This window comes from Mustela nivalis (genome assembly GCF_964662115.1).
Source record: "Mustela nivalis genome assembly, chromosome: 2".
Classification (NCBI taxonomy): domain Eukaryota; kingdom Metazoa; phylum Chordata; class Mammalia; order Carnivora; family Mustelidae; genus Mustela; species Mustela nivalis.
The window spans coordinates 38,852,441-38,872,770 of NC_139021.1; the positions used below are offsets into that span (position 1 = coordinate 38,852,441).

Below are 20,330 nucleotides of genomic sequence, written 5' to 3' on the forward strand. Positions count from 1 at the left end.
TGGGATCATGACCTGAGCGGCAGGCAGAGGCTTTTACCCACTGAGCCACCCAGGCGCCCATGTTAGAAACATTTAAAGAGAGTCATGTCCACTCCCTAAGACATACTTGCACATGCTTTTCACACACACACTTTAGTTTGTATGTACTGTAAATCTTATGCTTCTCTATTCCTAATAATATAATATTCTATATTCCTAACAGTTCCAGTCACCACAACACTGAATGTAATGCAGAAATTCAGATTAAGTATTCATAGACCAGTCTGTCATTGATTGACATAAAGATTTAAGATTTTCTACAAGAGGAAAGGAAACTAAAGTATACTAAGTTTTTTTAATTAGACTTTTTATTTGGAGATAATTTTAGATTCACAAGCAATTATAAGAAAGGTACAGAGAGATCCCAGTACCCTTTACCCATTTTCCCCCAATGTGACATCTTACAAAACTATGGTACAATATCAGAACCAGAATACTGTCACCGAAAGAGCTGAGATACAGAACATTTCCATCAGCACAAGCAACCCTCATTTTGCTCTGTTACGGCTACACCCACGGCCCCACCACTATCACTTCTTCCTTTGCGCAACCACTACTATCTCTCCCATTGCTATCATTTGTCATTTTAAGAATGCTATATAAAAAATAATACAGTATATAACTTCAGGGTTGGCTTTTTTCATCCAAGTCATTGCCTATATTAATAGTCTGTTCCTTTTTATCGCTGAGTAGTATCCCATTGCATGGATGTATCACAATTTGTTCAGCCATTCTTCAATTAAAAGATAGCTGGGCTGTTTCCAGTTGGGGGCTATTACACACACAGGTGCTATGAACATTAGTGTACAGGCTTTTGTATGAACATAAATCTTCATTTCTCTGGGATATACACCCAGGAATACTATAACTGCTAGATTGCCTGATATTTACATGTTTAGTTTTGGGGTTTTTTAAAGATCTTATTTATTTATTTATTTGACAAAGAAAGAGAGCAAAAGCAGGGGGAGTGGCAGGCAGAGGGAGAAGCAGGCTCCCCACTGAGCAGGGAGACTGCTGTGAGGCTCCATCCCAGGACCTTGGGACCATGACCGGAGCAGAAGGCACATGCTTAACTGCCTGAGCCATCCAGAAGTCCCCATGTTTAGTTTATTTTTAAAGAAATTGTCAAACCCTTTTCCGGAGTGGCCGGAAATTACATTCTCACCAACAATGTACGAGTGATCCAGCTTCTCTACATCCTTGCCGGCATTTAGTGTTATTATTTATTTTACTCATTGTGATCGGTATATGGTGCTATCCCATTGCTTTTAGTTTGCATTCCCCTAATGGAAAATGATGCACGACTTTCCAGGTGCTTATATCTCTTCTGTTTGTCTTATCCAGTAACATGTTTCTTCTTTTGTCCAACTTCAAACTGGACTGCTTGCTTTCTGTTAACTTTTTTGAGTTTATATATTCTAGATACTAGTCCTTTGTCAGATAGGTGATTTGCAAACATTTTCTCTCATTCTCTACCTTGTCTTCTTATTCTCTTGACAGGGTATTCCACAGAGCCAAAGGTTTAAATTTTTATTTAATCCAACTTATCACTTTTTTCTTTTTAAGGGTTATGTTCTTGGTGTGAAGTCTTAAGAACTCCTCACCTAGATCTAGATCCCAATGACTTTCTTTTGTCTTTTCCTAAAAGTTTCATAGTTTTACATTTCACATTTAAGTCCATGATCCATTTTGAGTTAATTTTCATAACATGTGAGACTTAAGTCAAGGTTCATCTTTTGCTGATGCTGTCCAAATGCTCCAGCACCACATGTTGAAAAGGCTAGCTTTCCTTCATGGCACTGCTTTGGCACCTTTGTGGAAAATCATTTGGACACATTTACATAGATCTGTTTCTAAGATCTGCTCTGCTCAGCTGATCTATGTGTCTATCCCTCCACCAACACTACAGAGTCTTGATTACTCTATAATAAGGCTTGAAATCAAGTAGACTGGGATTCTTCCCACTTTATTCTGATATCTGGGAAAAAGCATTCAGTTTTTCAGCATCAATTCATTTCAGTAAAATGTTAGCTATAGGTTTCTGTGGCCATTTTTTTTAATCAAATTGAAGAAGTTCCTTTCTATTCCTATCTTACTGAGAATTTTAATCATGAATGGGTACTGAATTTTCTCAAATGCTTTTTCTGCATCAACTTATAGAATCATGTGATGTTTCTTTTTTAGTCTATTAATATGGTAGATTACATTGATTTTCAAATACTGAATCAGATTTGCTTTCCTGGAATAAACCCCCCCTTGGTGATCATGTATAGTTCTTTTTCTACTTTGCTCAATTATATTTGCTAATATTTTGTTAAGAATTTTTGTATCTATGTTCATGAGGGGCACTGGTCTGCAGCTCTCTTTTTCGTACTGTTTTTGTCATATGGCATCACAGTAATACTAGCTTCATAAAGCGAATTGAGAAACATTCCCCCCTTTCTGTTTTCTAGATTAGATTATATAGAATTGGTGTCAATTCTTTAAATATTTGGTAGAATTCTCTAGTGAAGCCATCTGGAGCTAGAGATTTCTTTCTTGGCAGTTTTTGAATTACAAATTCAATATCCTTAATCATTATAGGGCTATTCAAATTATTTATTTCAGGGTAAGTTGTAGTAGTTGTGTTTCTTGAGGAATTGGTCTGTTCCAACTACACTGTCAAATTTATGTATATAGAATTGCTGTAGTAGTCCTTTATTAACCTCTTGGTGTCTGCAATTGGTGATTTCCTGCTTCATTCCTGATACAGCTATTTGTGTCTTTCTTTCCTCTGTCCGACTTGCTAGAGAATTATCAATTTTATTAACCTTTCCAAAGAGTCAACTATTTGTTTCCTTGATTTTCTCTATTGTTTTACTGCTTTCAGTTTCATTGATTTCTGCTACTATGTCCTTCCTTTTCCTTGCTCTGGGTTTACTTTTATTTTATTTTCCTAGGTTCTTCAGGTGGGAGCTTATATTAATGTGAAACTTCGCCTCTTTCCTAATGTATTCATATAGCACTACAAATCTTCCTCGTAGCACTGCCTTAGCTGTGTCCCATGAATTTTGACATTTTTATTTTTATCCTCTTTGATACCTTTTTTTATTTGAGACTTCTTCGACCCACACATTATTTAAAAGTGTGTTGTTTAGTTTCCAAGTATTTGTAGATCTTCCTGTTATTTTTCTGCTATTTGTTTTCATTTTGATGGCATTATGGTAAAAAAAAAAAAAAAGAAAAAAAAAACATTCTGTAGGAGTTCAACTATTTTAAACACTTTGAGGTTTGTCTTGTGGCCTAAGATATGGTCTTGGTATAATCCTCCATGGCACTTCCCTCCTCCCCCCGCCATGGGCACTTAAAAAGAACATTTTTCTGCTATTATGGAGTGATGTGTTCTATAAATGTCCATTAGGTCATTGTAATTGGTGGAGCTGCTGAGTTTTACCATACACTTGCTGATTTTCCTCCTAGTTCTAGTAAATGCTGAGAGAAGGATACTGAAGTATCCTTTGAATTTGTCTCTTTCTCCTTTCATTTCTGCCAATTTTCGCTTCACAGATTTTACAGCTGTTTTGTTGGTACCTACAAATTTAGCATTGCTCTATCTTCTTAGTGGATTAACTCTTTTATCATATAACATTTCTCTCTGTCTCTAATAATTTTCTTTGCCCTAAAGTTTACCTGGTATTAATATAGCTTTTTCTGCTTTTTTTTGGTTAATCTTTGTAATGATCTAGCCAGTTCTCATTATATATTGATTCCATATTTGCTAATTTACTCACTCACTAAAATGTATTTATATCCCCAAAACCAATACTAGCAATATTTCTAAAGTCATTCATGAACATGCACAGAGCGGCAAAAAGTTTGAGTTGCGGGGCGCCTGGGTGGCTCAGCGGGTTAAAGCCTCTGCATTCGGCTCAGGTCATGACCCCAAGGTCCTGAGATCGAGCCCCACATTGGGCTCTCTGCTCAGCAGGGAGACTGCTTCCCCCTCTCTCTCTCTGCCTGCCTCTCTGCCTACTTGTGAAATCTGTCAAATAAATAAATTTAAAAAAAAAAAAGTTTGAGTTGCCTGACACATATTCCCAGCTAAAATCAAACAAGGCAATCCCTCTGTCTTCTTGTTTCAACTCTCAGGCTAAAACCAAATATGCTTTTCACAATCTACTAGCACCACAATTTCCCCATTTTTTGCTTTTTGTCGGTTATTTCACTGCTTAACATGGCCAGCCTTGAGCATAGCACTGAAGGACTGTTTCCAGTTCCTAAGAGCAAGAAGGCTGTTGGTGCCTTACAGAGAAATGTGTGCTAGAATCAGATAGGACTCACAGTGCTGTTGGCACTGAATTCAAAGTTAATGACTCAACAATACTCACCGAATAAAGTATCGTCAAACAGAAATGCATATAAAACAAGAATATGTACTGACCAGTTGACAAAAATGTGAACAGAGGCTCACATGAGCCTAACTCTGCACTTGCCCTAGGAGCAGTTCAGAGTTTGCTAATTCAGTGTTCACAGTGATTTAATTAGCTGCCACAAATAAGGAGAATCAACTGTGTATGTTTTCCCATATTTTTATTTTCAAGTTGCTGTGTTACTATATTTGAAATGAGTTTCTTATACACAGCATATAGTTGGGTACGTTCTTAATCCACTCTGTCAATATGTTTTTTTAGTTGATGTTTTCATAGCATTTACTTAATGTAATTATTGATATATTAGATCTTAAGTCTTTTGGTTTTCTATTTTTCCTCACTGTTATTTGTTTCTCGAGGGCTGTTTGTTTGTTTGTTTGTTTTTTCCTACTTGTCTGTGGGTTACTTGAACATTTTTTAGAATGCCATTTTGATTTATCTGTAGTGTTTTTGAGTATATCTCTTTGCATAACTCTTTTTAGTGGCTGCTCTATGTATCACATTACATATATAAAACACCTTAGTCTACTGGTATCCTCATTTTACCAGTTTAAGTATATAAAACTTACTTCCTATTACATACATCCTTTTACCCTTCCATGTTTATAGTATAATTTTCTTAAATATTTTATCCACACATATCTAGAATCACATTTAAAAGTATTATAATTTTCATCTCAACCATCAAACACAATTCAGAAAACTCAGGGAAAAAAGGAAAGCAAATTTAACAGTATATTTGCTTACCAGGTTCTTTCTTACCTTATATTCCAAGGTTCCTTCTTTTATCATTTCCTTTCTGCTGAGAGAAATTCTTTTAGCCATTCTTTTAGGTTGTTTTCTTTTACCTGAGAATGTCTTGATTTCCCCTTGTCCCAAGGATATGTTCGCAGGGTATATAATTCTAGGTTCACAGTTATTTTCTTTTAGCACCGGAAAAATACTGTGCTACCATTTTCCAGTCTCCATGGCTTTTGATGAGAAATCCACTCTCATTCTAATTATTTTTCCCCTATAGGTAAGGTGTCATTTTCCTCTGGCTGCTTTCAATATTTTTTGCCTTTAGTTTTCAGAAATTTGATTATGCAGTGTATTGGCAGAGATCTCCTTGGGTTTCTTCTCTCCTACTGGGAGTTTGCTCAGCTTCCTGAATCTCAAGGTTTATGTCATTATCAAAGTTGAGAAGTTTTCAGCCATTATTTCCTTGAGGGTTATTTTCAAACTTAATTTCTTTCTCTTTTCTTTCTGAGACTCCAATGATATGAATGTTATATCTTTTCTTATAGTACCATAGCTCCCTGTGCTCTGCTCAATTTTTTGCCATCTATTTTTTTCTCTTTTGGTCAGATTGCTCTATCATTTGGTTTACTGTTTTTCCTTCTGTCTCTTCCATTTTACTGTTTAGCCCATTCACTGAGATTCTCATTTCATTTATAGTATTTTTTTTCAGATGTAGAATTTCCATTTGATGCTTTTTTATATTTTGTTTCTTTGCTGAGATTTCCTATTTCTTTTCTAAGGCTTTCTATGTTTTCATTTGTTACAAGTGGTTTGTAATTGCTCATTAAAGCCTTTTTATTTGGCTATTTTTAAATTTTTTGTCAGATATTCTTTTTTTTTTGTCAGATATTCTAAATTCTAAAACTTCTATCAACTTACTGTTGATTTTCTTTTGTTATGATTTTCATTTGAAACACAGGCATTTTTACATTATGTTTTAAGATTCTGGATTATTATTTAAACCTTCTATTTTAGCTAGTTTTCTCCAACACCACAGTAATAGAAGTAGGTAGGGATGCTGCTGCCTCAACATTGCCATTGGAGGTGGCAATCTGGGCTCCCCACATTCAAAGAGAGGATCTCCTTATAAACTCTGAGTGAGGGTGGGAGTTCCAGACACCGACATGGTCTTCACTGACAATGCAGTAGGATGATCTCATTACTGCTGGCAATGGTGATAGTCCTGACTTTCCCTAGATCTCTTCTAAGACCATGCCATGAGGGAAGAGGGAGGGTGCATTATTTTCAACTGGGCCATAAGTCCAAACTCCCTACCTGGTTTCTACTTACTGCAAAGGTGGGGGTGGGGAGGCTCACTGATGGGTACTGGATATATGAACAGTCCTGGCTCCCTACCTAATCTTCCCTGACACCACCATGGCAAGGGTTTGGGATACCCTGCAATAGCCTTGTGAGGACAAAAGTCTAAACTACCCACTCAGTTTCTGTTGGCATGAGTTCACAGTGGAGGCACAGTTTTTTGTATTTTTGGTTTTTTTTCTGTAGTATCTGACTAGAGTAGAATGGTTACCTTCTTAGTTTTCTGTCTTGACAGACTATCCCGGTCCTGGCCCACTGGCTACAGCGAGCAGGCTTTTGTTAGGGTTTTTTTTTTTTTTCTTTTTTTTCTATATTCATTGGCATTTCCAAATTGCCAGCTTTTTCAGCTCCAAGTCTGGGGTATATGATGGGGAAAAAAAAGAACAAAGAACTCAGGTCCCATGGTCCCTAGCCAGTCTGCCTTCTTCCCACCTCTCAGAGTCTTCTTATGTTTTTCATATATATTTTTCCCCAAGAGTCTCAGTTGTTTTTAGTTATACTTAGGGGGATAAATAGGAAAAAGTACATCTACTCCATCTTTCCAGTAGTGGAAACTTCCCAGCATGTCAATTTTTTAAAAACACACTGTGTAAAGTACAAAATTTTCACAAAGCAAATATGAGTATTACTTCTCTGCATGCTTCATTTTTTTCCTGAATATTAACTCCTCTGTGAATCCTTTCTAAAACTATCCAAGTCAAAATTAATTACTTCTTTCTTTGTGTATCCACAGCATGGCATTTACTTTTCTGTAAAGCCTATAATCATCCAATGGTACCACCATTGGTCATATAAGTAAAGCAAACTGAAGATGAAGACCATGGCAGATTCATGTTTGGATTCTCAATGTCTGAATGTCTAAGAGCACACATGTATTACAATAACTCACACAGTGTGGGGAAAATAGTGGAGATCCAATAAATATCTGTTCACTGAATAAGTGAACAAATGAACATTTATTCAGCACTTGCCCATATGCTCTGAAACTCAAGAAGGGTTTGTTAAATTGGGCTAAATTATTTCTGCATCTGTCAGTCTAATCAATTCACGATTATTTCTTCCCAAGAGGAAAAGAGAAGCTCATCCAAGGTGCAATTATTGCAGATTAGTACTTTTTCCCAACCAACATTTAATTAATTAGCAACTATTTATTTTAAAACTACACAACCAGAACTATACATGGTACAGAAGAAGTGAAAGTCAAGATCCCTGCCCTCAGAAGTATAAAGTATACTATAAAGACTGAAAGATAAGCAAAAATCAAAGAGTAAATAAATCAGTGAAAATGAAGTATAAGGGAAAAAAGGATATGGGTGATCTGTATCATTAAAAAGGACTTCATAAGAGAGGCAGGACTTCTGTCAGGCTTTTAAAGATAATTAAGTTTTAGTTGACTGAGAAGAAAGCAAAAAGTAGGGTATTTCAGGTCTGGAAACAATAAAAAAATACAAAGACAGAAATGTATTCGGACAGAGAGGAATTCCCTTAGAGGGGATAAAGCTGAAAATCAGAATTTGAAAATGACTCAATTCACACAGCATAGAAGAAGAAATAAAAAAATCACCATCATCTCAACTATAGTACAGTTTACAAAGATTTTTCAAACATGCATTTTCTCATTTAAGCCACCAAATATCTTTGATGAAATGCAGAGTGAAACATGGAGTGACTTGAATTTAGATCTTCAGACATTCACCCTTGTGCTATGTATACACCATTCTCTCTGTGTAATGTTCAAATAATTGGGAGGTTTATATTGGGGTGGGGGTGATCTTTTCCCAGTGAGATAAATCTGCCAATATTTTAAAAGACAGATTTAAAAGAAGAGACTAGAAAGGTGATACAAATCCTAACTAGAAAGGCAGCGGCGAACATCGGAAGAAAGGAGTAAATCTAGGAGAGATTTCAGAAGAAGATAGATGATTTGACAGAAGGGGAAGATGGGGAGTCAAAGAAAAAGCTAAGGTTTCTGTTTCAGGCATTGAGGAAAATACTGGTACCTAGTTAAGGGGATCAGAAAACATGAATGATGAGTTCATATTTAGACACTGAATTTCAAGAACTTTACAGGTTTGCAGAAAAGCAGGAAGAAGAAAGACATGAATGGGTGCCTGGGTGGCTCAGTCAGTTAAGCATCTGCCTTTGGCTCAGGTCATGATCTTGGGGTCCTGGAATGGAGCTCTCTACTCAGTGGGGAGCCTGCTTCTCCCTCATCCACAACCCCTCCCTCCGCCCCTGCGAATGTGCTCTTTCGCTAGCTCTCTCTCAAATAAATAAATAAAATCTTAAAAAAAAAAAAAAAAGAACATCAAGCCAAGGAGCAGTGCATGCTGTTCACTGAAAGCTGTTAAACAAAACTAACCTGTCTGGAATCTAGAAGCCCAGAGCCACATTTGAATTGGTTACCTCAACCAAAATGGCTACAGTCATATCATGGTAGACTATGGTAGCTATGGTTTTTTACTTCTCAGCGTACATCCACATTTTCTCTTTTCTTTTTTTTTTTTTTTAAGATTTTATTTATTTACCCGACACAGAAAGATCACAAGTAGGCAGAGAGAGAGAGAGAGAGGAAAGCAGGCTCCCCGCTGAGCAAAGAGCCTGATGAGTGACTGGATCCCAGGACCCTGAGATCACAACCCAAGCCAAAGGCAGCAGCTCAACCCACTAAGTCACCCAGGCGCCCCTCTCTTTTCTATTCTTTTTTTTTTTTTTTTAATTTTTTTTTTTTTTTTTTTAAGATTTTATTTATTTATTTGACAGACAGAGATCACAGTAGGCAGAGAGGCAGGCAGGGAGAGAGAGGAGGAAGCAGGCTCCCTGCTGAGCAGAGAGCCCGATGCGGGACTCGATCCCAGGACCCTGAGATCATGACCTGAGCCGAAGGCAGAGGCTTAACCCACTGAGCCACCCAGGCGCCCCTCTCTTTTCTATTCTTTAAGCTCATCCCCCCTGACCCCCACACTCTGGTCTAGGCTGACTGTCAATCACTCCACATCCAAACTACTGAGACAGATTGGTCCAAGTAAGGCCAATCAGAATCTTCACCAACAATGATATATGGTATATTAACTACATTTTCCTATTTTCTATATTCCTCATGCTCTCACATCTTCGGCCTCACTGATCCGGAGGAACTGCCCCTTCCAAGGTTAGCTGATTCACAGACTTCCCTGTGAACACTCCTTTCATATGTAAACCAACCAACCTAAACCAATACCCTCCAGCCATCCTCCAAATCACATTTACAACCTCCAAACTTGCTCTGCCTGCCGTAATCAACCCAGGGCTAGCGACCAGACAACTTGAGATGATCCATATACCTGAGAGCCCACTAAAATTATTCAAACCAACCCTAAACCCGTTTACTTTGTCTCACCCATTCTTGCTCACCAAAACTACAATAAAGTCTTATGTACATGACTTCCTGTCACTTCTCTGCCTCCTACCTGACCTCGTGCTTCCTTAGGTGGCACCATTTAGCACGGCATGCCCCTCCTCTTGAGAACTGTAACAGAATAGCTTTCCAATGGCAATCATTTCCTGATCTGACAGCTCCTCACATCTGAATAATAATAAAATATATTTTAAAATATAAGGATGTTGCAAATAAAAGTTGTTTCAACACAATACTGGAAGTCCTGCCAGAGAGATTAGGCAAGAAAAAGAAATAAAAGGCATCCAAACTGAAAAGGAGGAAGTCAAACTGTCTCTATTGGCAAATGACATGATATTATATATAGAAAACTCTAAAGATTCTATCAAAAAACCTGTTAGAATAAATGAAGTTAGTGAAGTTGCAGGATACAAAATCAATACACAAAACTCTGTTGTATTTGTATACACTAATAGCAAAATATCAGAAAGAGAAATTAAGAAAACAATCCCATTTACAACTACATCAAAAATAAAATAAAATATCTAGGAATCAATTTAGCCAAGGAGGTGAAAGACCTCTCTATTGAAAACTACAAGACATTCATGAAAGAAATTGAAAAAAACATAAACAAGAGGAAATATATTTCATGCCCATGGGTTGCAAGAATTAATATTGTTAAAATATCCATTTACCCAAAACAATATACAGATTCAATACAATCATTCTCAAAATTCCAATGGCATTTTTCACAGAAAGAGAACAAATAATTGTAAAATGTACATGGAAAAACAAAAGACCCGAAAGAGCCAAAGCAATCTTGAAAAAGAAGAAAAAACTAGAGGCATTGCACTCCCTGATTTCAAACTAAATTACAAACCTATAGTAATTAAAATAGTATGTTACTGGCATGAAAACAGACACACAAATCAAAGAAACAGATGAGAAGCCCAGAAATAAAATCACACATATATTGTCAATTAGTTTACAACAAAGAAGCCAAGAATATATCATGGGGAAAGGACAGTCTCTTCAATAAATTGTGCTAGGAAAACTGCACAGCCATATGCAAAAGAATGAAACTGGTTCCACTATCTTACACCACACACAAAAATTAACTCAAAATGAATTTAAGAACTTGAAGACCTGAAACCATAAAAGTCCTATAAGAAAACAGACAGTAACCTCCTAGACACAGGTCTTGATGATGATTTTTTGAATCTGACGCCAAAAGGAAAAGTAACAAAACAAAAATAAACAAGTAGGAACTATCAAAATAAAAAGCTTCTGCACAGCAAAGGAAACCAGCAACAAAATGAAAAAGCAACCTACTAAATGGGAGAAAATATTTGCAAACCATATATGTAATAAAGGGCTAATATCCAAAATACATAGAGAACACATATAATGCAATACAGTTAATTTTTAAAAAACAATTAAAAATTATTATAATTAATTTAAAAATGAGCAGAAGATCTGAGGAGACACTTTTCCAAAGAAGATATACAGATGACCAAGAGGTACAGAAAAAGGTATTCTACATCATTAATCATTAGAGAAATATAATTCAAAATCATAATGAAATATGCCTTAATACCTGTTAGAATGGCTACTATCAAAAAGACAAAAATAATTAATCTTGGTGAGGACATGGAGACAAGGGAACCCTGGTGCACTGTTGATGAGAAAGTAAATTGGGGCAAACACTATGGAAAACAGTATAGAGGTTCCTCAAAAAATTAAAAATAGAACTACCATATGATCGAGCAATTCCTCTTCTGAGTATTTATCGAAAAAAATAAATAAATAACTCAAAAAGATATATGCACTCTCATGTTCACTGCAGCTTTGTTTACAATAGTCAAGATATGGAAACAACCTAAATGCCTATAGAGAGATGAATGGATAAAGAAATCAAGGTGTCCATATACAGAAGAGAATATTATTCAGCCATAAAAACGAATGAAATCATGCCATTTGCAACAGCATGGATGGACCTCAACGGCATTGTGCCATGTGAAATAAGTCAGACAGAGAAAGACAAATACTAGATGATCTCTCCTCTATTTGGAATTAATCAATCAATCAAACCAAGATCAAAGATATAGATAACAGACTGTTGGTTGCAAGAGACAAGGGTGGAAAAGGAGGGAGAGAAATGGGTGAACTCTTTGGGATTTGTTTGCTTGTTTGTTTACTTTAAATAAATGAAAATCAACAAATTAACTATATTTTTAAAAAAGAACCTCTCCTTGCTAAAAGATGTGAGGTAAATGTGTTTCTATCACTGGGATTTGTTTTTTAAATGTTCCTATTACGCTTACATTAGCTGCCTCTAAGATCTACCAGAGTAGATTTTTTGGTTATTACTCTACTCCCCAATTCCTTTTCTTACCCAACTTAATCATATACAGTGTCTCTTTGCACCTAGTCCTAAACCTTGCTTTCGTGTTTTAGAACCAGATCTACAGTCTTAAATGCCTGCTAGGTATCTCCAGCTATGGATGATTTCAAAGCCTAACTTACATAATCTCTTTTCCCCAAGATCTTTCCTTCAAGGTTCCCTAGTTCTGAAACAGGGAATGCAAATGCTCCAAACTTGACAGGCAGCTTGACTTCCCTTCTTTCTCCCCCCAAATTCTGCACATTGATCTACCACTGTACCTTTTCTGTCCTATCTTAGGGCAGCCCTTGAGGCCTCCCTCCAAGAAAGCAAGAGCAAGGGTCTCTGCCTTCTCGGTTCTCAGAGCCTTCTGCTCATTTTCTTCCTGAGGGCCACTGCAGTTTATTTTATGTCTGCATTTCTGTCTCTGACAGTAGATCATGATTGCCTTGAAAGGAGCTTTGTTTTATGTTTCTATGTATTCTGATTTCCTCCATATTTCAGTGTTTGGAATAATACAGGAATAAATGCTGGTTGAATTATTTGTATTAACTGCACTAATTACAGTAAATGTGATAGCAAATGAAGACAAAGCAAATACAATTTTAAAAACAAGATTTTCTTGAGTCTTCTGATAGTACAAAATAACAGAAAAATCTGATGAATAGGGTGCTGATTAAAATGGTATAAATATATGAAGGGATAAAAATCTGAGGAACAGTATTTTCCCAGATGGATGAAAATAAAATAAATTTAGAAAATACATGTATTCATAACTTCAAATTATTGGAAGGCAATTATGGTATTTCTGTCCCTCAACCAGACTACATTGAAGACTGAACATTTGCAGTAACTTGTGTTTTTAAAATTATACTTGAGAAAAGGTAAAATAAAGAGCTCACATGTGGGGAAAAAAATGTTGTTTCCACTGAGATTGCCAGGATGTGAATCTGGAGCTTTAGGCACCCATTTTGCCTACTGTATACACAAAAACCTATCTGAAGAATGAAATCAAGCAGGACAGGACAAGCTAAGCTGAAAGATAGACAATTTGGGATAGAGATGGGCCCATATTATATCATTTGTATCCTGGATCTAGCCATGTCTAAAGCCAGCTATATTCCTGAAGTTTCTTTTTATAATCTATAGAAGTTATAGATGGATTGCTTTCACTTACAACCAAATGTTCTGATTCAACGTCACCAAACTTATCAACTTCCCCCAAATCTCTAAGTTAGAAAGAGGATTTCCCTCTTTCTGTGAATGAAACCATAATTGTCCCTACCATTCAGGCTCAAGAGTACAAAAGCATCTATTTATTCAGTCAGCCACTAAATATCATTATTCTATCTTCTTACATCTCTTCCTTTTGTCCTTACCAATAACATTTTCACCACTTTAATTCTGATCTTCTTTATTTCTCTCACTTAGCAATAATGTTATATATAATACATCTGAATTATCACCTTCTCTTTGAAATCTCTTCTTATCTGCCCTGGCCAAAATAATCCCCTCACTCTGCTTTTTCCTCTCCTTTTCTACCTTTCTTCACCCCCACTCTCCTACAACCATCTTGAGTCAGCTCAGGTACAATCATTTCCAGGATGCTATACCTAAATTGACTTCTCTTCTCACAGGTGGTGCCGAATGTCCTCTTCAATGATATCCCTACACCCTATGCTTACCTCCTTCAAAGTTTACCACAGCCTAAGTCAAAATTAACCAAATTATGTCACTAGCCTTAAAAGTTTTTCAAGGGAAAGATCAATGTTAAATGGATTATCAGTCCAGTATGTAGTAGAAGCTCAATAAATGCTTTTGAGCTTTTAAAGTGAATTGTGTTTCCTTCATCCTGTGTCTCCATCATTCAGCACATGTGCAACACAGAGTAGCAGCTAGATTCTGGTTTGGGCTGGATACGTGAAGAGTCTTCTGCAACAGGCTGAATGTGTCCCCCCAGGAAATTCAAATGTTGAAATCCTAACCCTAACATGATGGTACTAGGAGGTGAGGCATTTGCAAGGTCATTATGTCATAAGGCTAGACCCTTCATGAATGGGATTAGTGCCCTTATAAAAGTGATACTACAGAGTTCTTTTGTTATATTGAAGATACAATGAGAGGTTGGAAGTCTGCAACCCAGAAGAGGTCCTTCCCAGCCATGCTTGCACCATGATCTCAGACTTCCAGTCTCCAGAACTGTGAGAAATAAATTTCTATTGTTTATAAGCCACCCAGGCTATGACACTTTGTTACAGCAGCCCAAACACAGAAGACACCTCCTCATCTCCAGTCTGACTATAATTCTATCCACCCAACTCACCATTAAAGATTAATCTTGGCTCACAACCTTACTTGGTGGTAATTCCAAAAATGCTTTCATTAGCACCCTAGATTGCCTTTGCCTTTCTTCCTCACCCACCTTATTTCTCAAAACTAAGTTTGAATTTTCTCTGTGCTTGCTTGCTCCATAATACCACCATCAACATTTACCTAATCATACCATATGTCTCCATTATAATCTAAGGTTGTCTGATCCCAGCCGGGTGTTCGGCATTGCTTGGCACCTCTCACATTTATCTTCAGCTGACCCCTATCAAATTCCCCCACTGCAGCTGCTACAGAGTTTTTCCACTCTCCTTAAGCCCCAAATTCCACCCTTATTCCCCACATGCTCCTCTCCACATGTGAAAGATCTCCTCTTCCACATAACTCAGGATACAATATTACAACCATGAGATGAGGCTAGGCTTTCTTCATCCTCACCTCAAAACTTTTCTATCCTTTTATACAGCCCTTCTCAGCTCATGCTCCAGTGAAAGAACTGCACACCCTCCCTTGCAAAGCCAAATTCTCTGTTCATACTATACCAGTGATTTAATTTTTCTACCACTCTTTGGTTCCTTCTCTTCACCACACAGGAGTGCTTCAACTTCCTCTTTCTAAAGAGTTAATATTTCATTATTACTTAATGTTTGTTGAGCATTTACAATGTGGCTGGGCCACTGTAAGCAGTTCACAGCAATCATTTTATTTAATCTTGACGATAACCTTTGATGTTTTGGGTAGCATATCCCCTGTTTTACAGATTAAGAAACTGAGGCCAGTATTGGGAAATTTGCTTAAGGTCACACAGCTCTCTATCTCCGTAAACAACCCGAACTTTTCTAACAAGTGTTCTAAATTTAATTCTTCTCCCTTATTTCCTGCCTCTCTTGCTCTGTGTTTCTGTGTAATAGGTCCAAAACCTGCACTGCCAGGCCAATCACAGCAACTTACAGCTGAGCGTCTCTGTTCTATCAACAAGGACAGAACATCCATCTGTACACTGTACACACAGACGCATACAATAGCTCTACCACAATCCTTTAAAAGACACTTGTTGAAATGTTGAAAAAATTAATCCAGCCATTAGGAGAATGATATTTAAAAAACAAAACACTACATAGCAGCATTGCCCTTTTCTCTTTCTCTCAGCTGCCATCACTTTTATAAATTTCCAAGCACAAAGTGTTTAGAATTACCCAAAAGAAATGAAAGCACCGAGGAGGTTTCCCTGGGTTTGAGAAGCACTCACAGCCTCAATATTTTTCTTCAGTTTCTTAACCTAATCCCCTGGTCCACAGTTTTGGCACAGGTCCCATGGCGTTCAAGAAGAATTCTGTTCAAAACAAGAGGGACAAGATCAGGTCCAGAAAGGAAGAGCTCGCAACATTATCCGCTCAAGAGCTTCCCCATCAGAAAGGCCAGGCCGACACCAGGTCAGCTGCAGAAACAAACATTTCTTCCACTGACAAGTGTTTAATTGGACATTTTGAAAATCTAATGTCATGTATGCAGATGCAAATGTTTGAAGAGTTGTTTACAGTGTCGTTTGTGCCAGACAGGCCCCAATGCCAAGCCGGCACACAGCCTCCCATTCTTCTGCTGGGCTCGGCGTCTAAAGATGTCTCAGGGCTCCCTGAGCCTTGTAAATTTCCACATCCACAGACTTATCTCTGTTTCCAAAGCAGAGTCCTTCTTCCCCCTTCCATCCTGGTCGGTCCTTCTTCTGCCAATCTCTGCAACTGCCTGCTCTGGGTCAAAAGGCTTTGGAGAAGTGATTTGTGAAGTGATTACTCCAGCTCTAGAAAGTATAGTGTTGAAGTTTTAGTCATTGTTGAAAAACTAACAAAAAGAAAATGCCAGACTCTAGATCCCTGCCCAGCAATCAGGTCTTAGGTGATGCAATTATTTCGAGAATTAGTCAAAAATAAAAATCCTGCCACTTGTTTTGCATTTGATAAGTTCATTTCGTATGCAATGGTCTTCACTGTATAAAAGCCATAAAAATTGTGATCGTTTATTAATGAGTTCATTCACTTATTCATACTACAAACATTGATTAATTACCTACCATGCCTACAGCAACTGCAAATATTTCCGATATACAGAAAGAAGGAATATGTCATCCTTGGCCTCAGGAAGCTAGTGAAAGAGGACGGCAAATGACTGTCATACGTAAGGAAATAAATTCTCATGTACTTACAATAAAGAAATGATAAAGTACAGCAGGATTATCACAGGAGAGAATAAGAAAGAAATAACAGAGAAGATGGTATTTCAGCTCAACCTTAGAGGATAGATTCATTTTCATTGCTATATAGTGGGAAGGGTGTTTCTCATTAGAGAACAACGATGAGCAAAGATCTGAACATTTATAATATATTCCCCAGAAATGGTAAAAACTCTAGGGAAGCTGGGGTGTTATAAAGCACTAGGAAGAAATTTAAATACACATGTGCACACAACAAGTATATTTCTAGTCTCTTTTCACACTTACTCAGGGCCTACAGTCAGGGGGTACCTAGGAATGAGTATTTTTTAAACTCTTCCCAGGTCATGATGTGCACTCATGAGACTGTATACATATATATACAGAATAAATGGAGAAATACGGGAGGTGTTACAGGCTGAACTGTGCCCTCCCCACCCCCACCACCAAAATGCATACATAGAAGTCCTGTTCTAACCCAGTACCCCCAGAAAATAACTATATTTGGAGGCAGGGCCTTTAAAGAGATCATTAAGTTAAAATGGGGGCATAAAGTGGGCCCTGATACAATCTGACAGGGGACCTTATAAGAAGAGAAAATTCAGACACACAGATAGACCAGGGATATGTTGAACAGAAAAAAGCTTTTGTGAGGAAACAGCAAGAAGAAAACATCTGCAAGTCAAGGAGAGGGCCTGGGAAGAAACCAAACCTGCCGGCACCTTAATCCCAGACCTCCAGCCTCCAGAACCACAAGAAAATAACCTTCTGCTGTTTAAGTCCCCGAGTCTGTGTATTTTGTGATGGCAGCCCTAGCAACCTAACACAGGAAGTGAATACACCATGAATGCACCCAGATTTTTAAGAATCTTAAATGCCATCCTAGGTGTTTAGACTTTATTCCATAGGCAATTTCTCCAACCTGAGGCCTTTTGAAAAGGGAAGTAATATGATTCAGCCTATGATCCAACTCTTGAGGCAGAGTGGAGGATAAAGATGTTTAAAAGATTCTGCCTGGCAAAGGCAAGAGACAATATGGGGTATGACTATGGCAATGACAGAAAGGATGGTAAGAGGGGGAGACAGAAAAATTTAGGAGCTGTAACTGATAGCCATAAACAGCATTTGCTGGCTTATTAATTTTGGAGGATGAGGAAAAGGGTTAACTCCCTTTTGAGCCTGTTCTGTACCCTATATTTCAGACACATCACATTACCTACAATCCCACTGATTGAGGTCCCATTAACCACAGGACAAAACACAAAGAGAGCATATTTGGGGTTGCAACTGATGAGTTTAAAACCAGAGAAGAGAAATCAGAGAGAATTCAAGTGTGGAGATGAAGATCTCTTGAGTACAAAGGAGCTCCTTAAAGCCACAGGTTAAGGACATCATTGCCTTCACTTCGAATTTCAGCCCCAAAACATAAGAGCATGAAAGTCATCAGTCCTGTCCTTACACAACAACAAATGAAACTAAACAAACTGAAAACCAACAACTTTCCTGGGACCTCGCAGGGAACTACAGATGCAGAGTGAACCACCACTCTGAAATGCTGAAGAGACAGATAAAGCCCAGATCTGATCTACTCACCTGGAGCAGAAGCCACCGGAGCCATAAACTGGTAAGGATACCGATGTGGTCATTTGGACAGACTGCTGGACACTGAGTCTGGACTACCATGACAGTGGGAAACACGTCAGGCCACGGTGCTGGTCAGGTTGAGGGCACAGGGGATTCCAACAATTTTGGATAATCATAAAACAAGTATGACAACGGAGCAAAGACAGAAGGGAAACTAAACTACCAACTAATAACTAATAAAACAAATAACAAAGTGGCTGATATTGACTGAGCACTTACCATGTGGCAGGCCTATCCTAAATGTTTACATTTCTTAAGCCTACAACAAGCCTGTAGGAAAATGCACTATTTTTCTATTGCTACTGTAACAAATTACCACAAACCTGGTGGGTTAAACATCATAAATTTTTAAACTACAGTTCTGTAGGTCAGAAGTCCAACACAGGACCCACCAGGAAAAAATCAAACTGGTGGGAGGGCTGCATTCCTTTTAGCGGCTCTAGCAGGTAACGTTTGTCCTTCCCCAGCTTCGTGTGGCCACCCACATTCCTTGTCTCATGGCCTCCTTCTGCCATCTTCAAAGCAGACAATATTGCATCTCCCTAGACAGTCTTCCACAGTCCCATTTCCCTAACTCTCTGACTCTTTTTCTGCACCTTCTTCCACTGGTAATTGGGCCCACCCAGACATTCCAAGATGATCTTCCTACTGTCAGGGTCAGATAATTAGCGCTCTTAATTCCATCTGCAACCTTATTTTTCCTTTGCCACATAATCTATCACATTCACAGGTTCCAGGGAATAGGACATGGACACAAGCAGTTATAATTATTATCTTCACGTTACAAATGAAGAAAATGAGGCATAGAGATCCTATGTAATTGGTCCAAGGTCATACAGGTGTTGGTGGCAGAGCTGAAATTTGAACACAGGAAACTGACCCATATGCTTAACCATTAAACTCCAGAGAACATGGGCGCTACTGAGTGATTTGTTTAAGTGGTACCCTAAAATTTAGACTGAGTAGGTAATGAAATGTCAGAATAGTGCAGACTGCCAGGATTTGCCCTCTGCATCTCAAAGAACTTAACTAGGGTTGGTGACTCTCCAACGGCCCCTGGTTTTCTGTAAACTTTAGCTCAGAAAAGCTAATAAAAAGAAAAACCCTATAAAAGCACAGCCAGATGTTTGAGATGGTAAACTTTTCAATATAATACACATGGCATTAATGATTTACAACACTTAATCAAATATAACAAATGCATCTTCAGATTAGTCATAGATAACACAGACCCAATATATTTTGATCATGGTGACAGAATCTCAAAATGATGTTCTGGGCACAAAAAGGATGAATATATATAAAGGTGGAAGATGAGTATGTGAGTGCCTTGACAGCATCATGAAAGAGAGAGGATATTTTCTTTCTGTCATTTCAACCTATTCCCAAGCTAACTGAAAACATGGGCTAAACCAGAGGACTGAGACACTAGGCCAGCAAGACTCTAGAATTCACTGCAATCTCCATTTGACTTTTTTCCAACAACCTTTCATAAATGTTCCAAGGAATAAATGAATTTTCCACAAATAAGAGAATATATGTATATCCATATATAATAAAAATAAGAGAGATATAATGTATACATATATACATCACACAAATATATATTCACATATAAATAATTATATTATCTTATTAAGTGAGTCATATTATTGGAACTTCTTATATCCCTGTTCATCCTTGTGAATTTTATTCTTCAACTTAATTAGTTAAATTATTCAAATCTTATCATTTATCTTTTGTGTCTACTTCATTTACCATCTAACAACAGATCTTAAGACATTCCTTTTTTTTATTAAGATTTTATTTATTTGTCAGAGACAGAGCACATAAGCAGGGAGAGCA

The 20,330-nt window shown here is 37.6% G+C and overlaps 1 protein-coding gene across 4 annotated transcripts in view; it reads right to left on the reverse strand.

Moving 5' to 3' along the window:
* The window catches only part of CPQ (carboxypeptidase Q), a 460,217-nt gene that overhangs the window by 433,502 nt on the left and 6,385 nt on the right, over positions 1 to 20,330 (reverse strand). The window contains exon 2 of one of the 4 annotated variants that reach the window (XM_082722829.1): positions 15,885 to 15,968. The exons of 2 other annotated variants lie outside the window; for them this stretch is intronic. The gene's annotated coding sequence lies outside the window, so the exon portion shown is untranslated. Of the gene's footprint in view, positions 1 to 15,831; positions 15,969 to 20,330 lie in introns of all 4 variants that reach the window. One more of the 4 variants, XM_082722831.1, reaches the window with a different exon arrangement.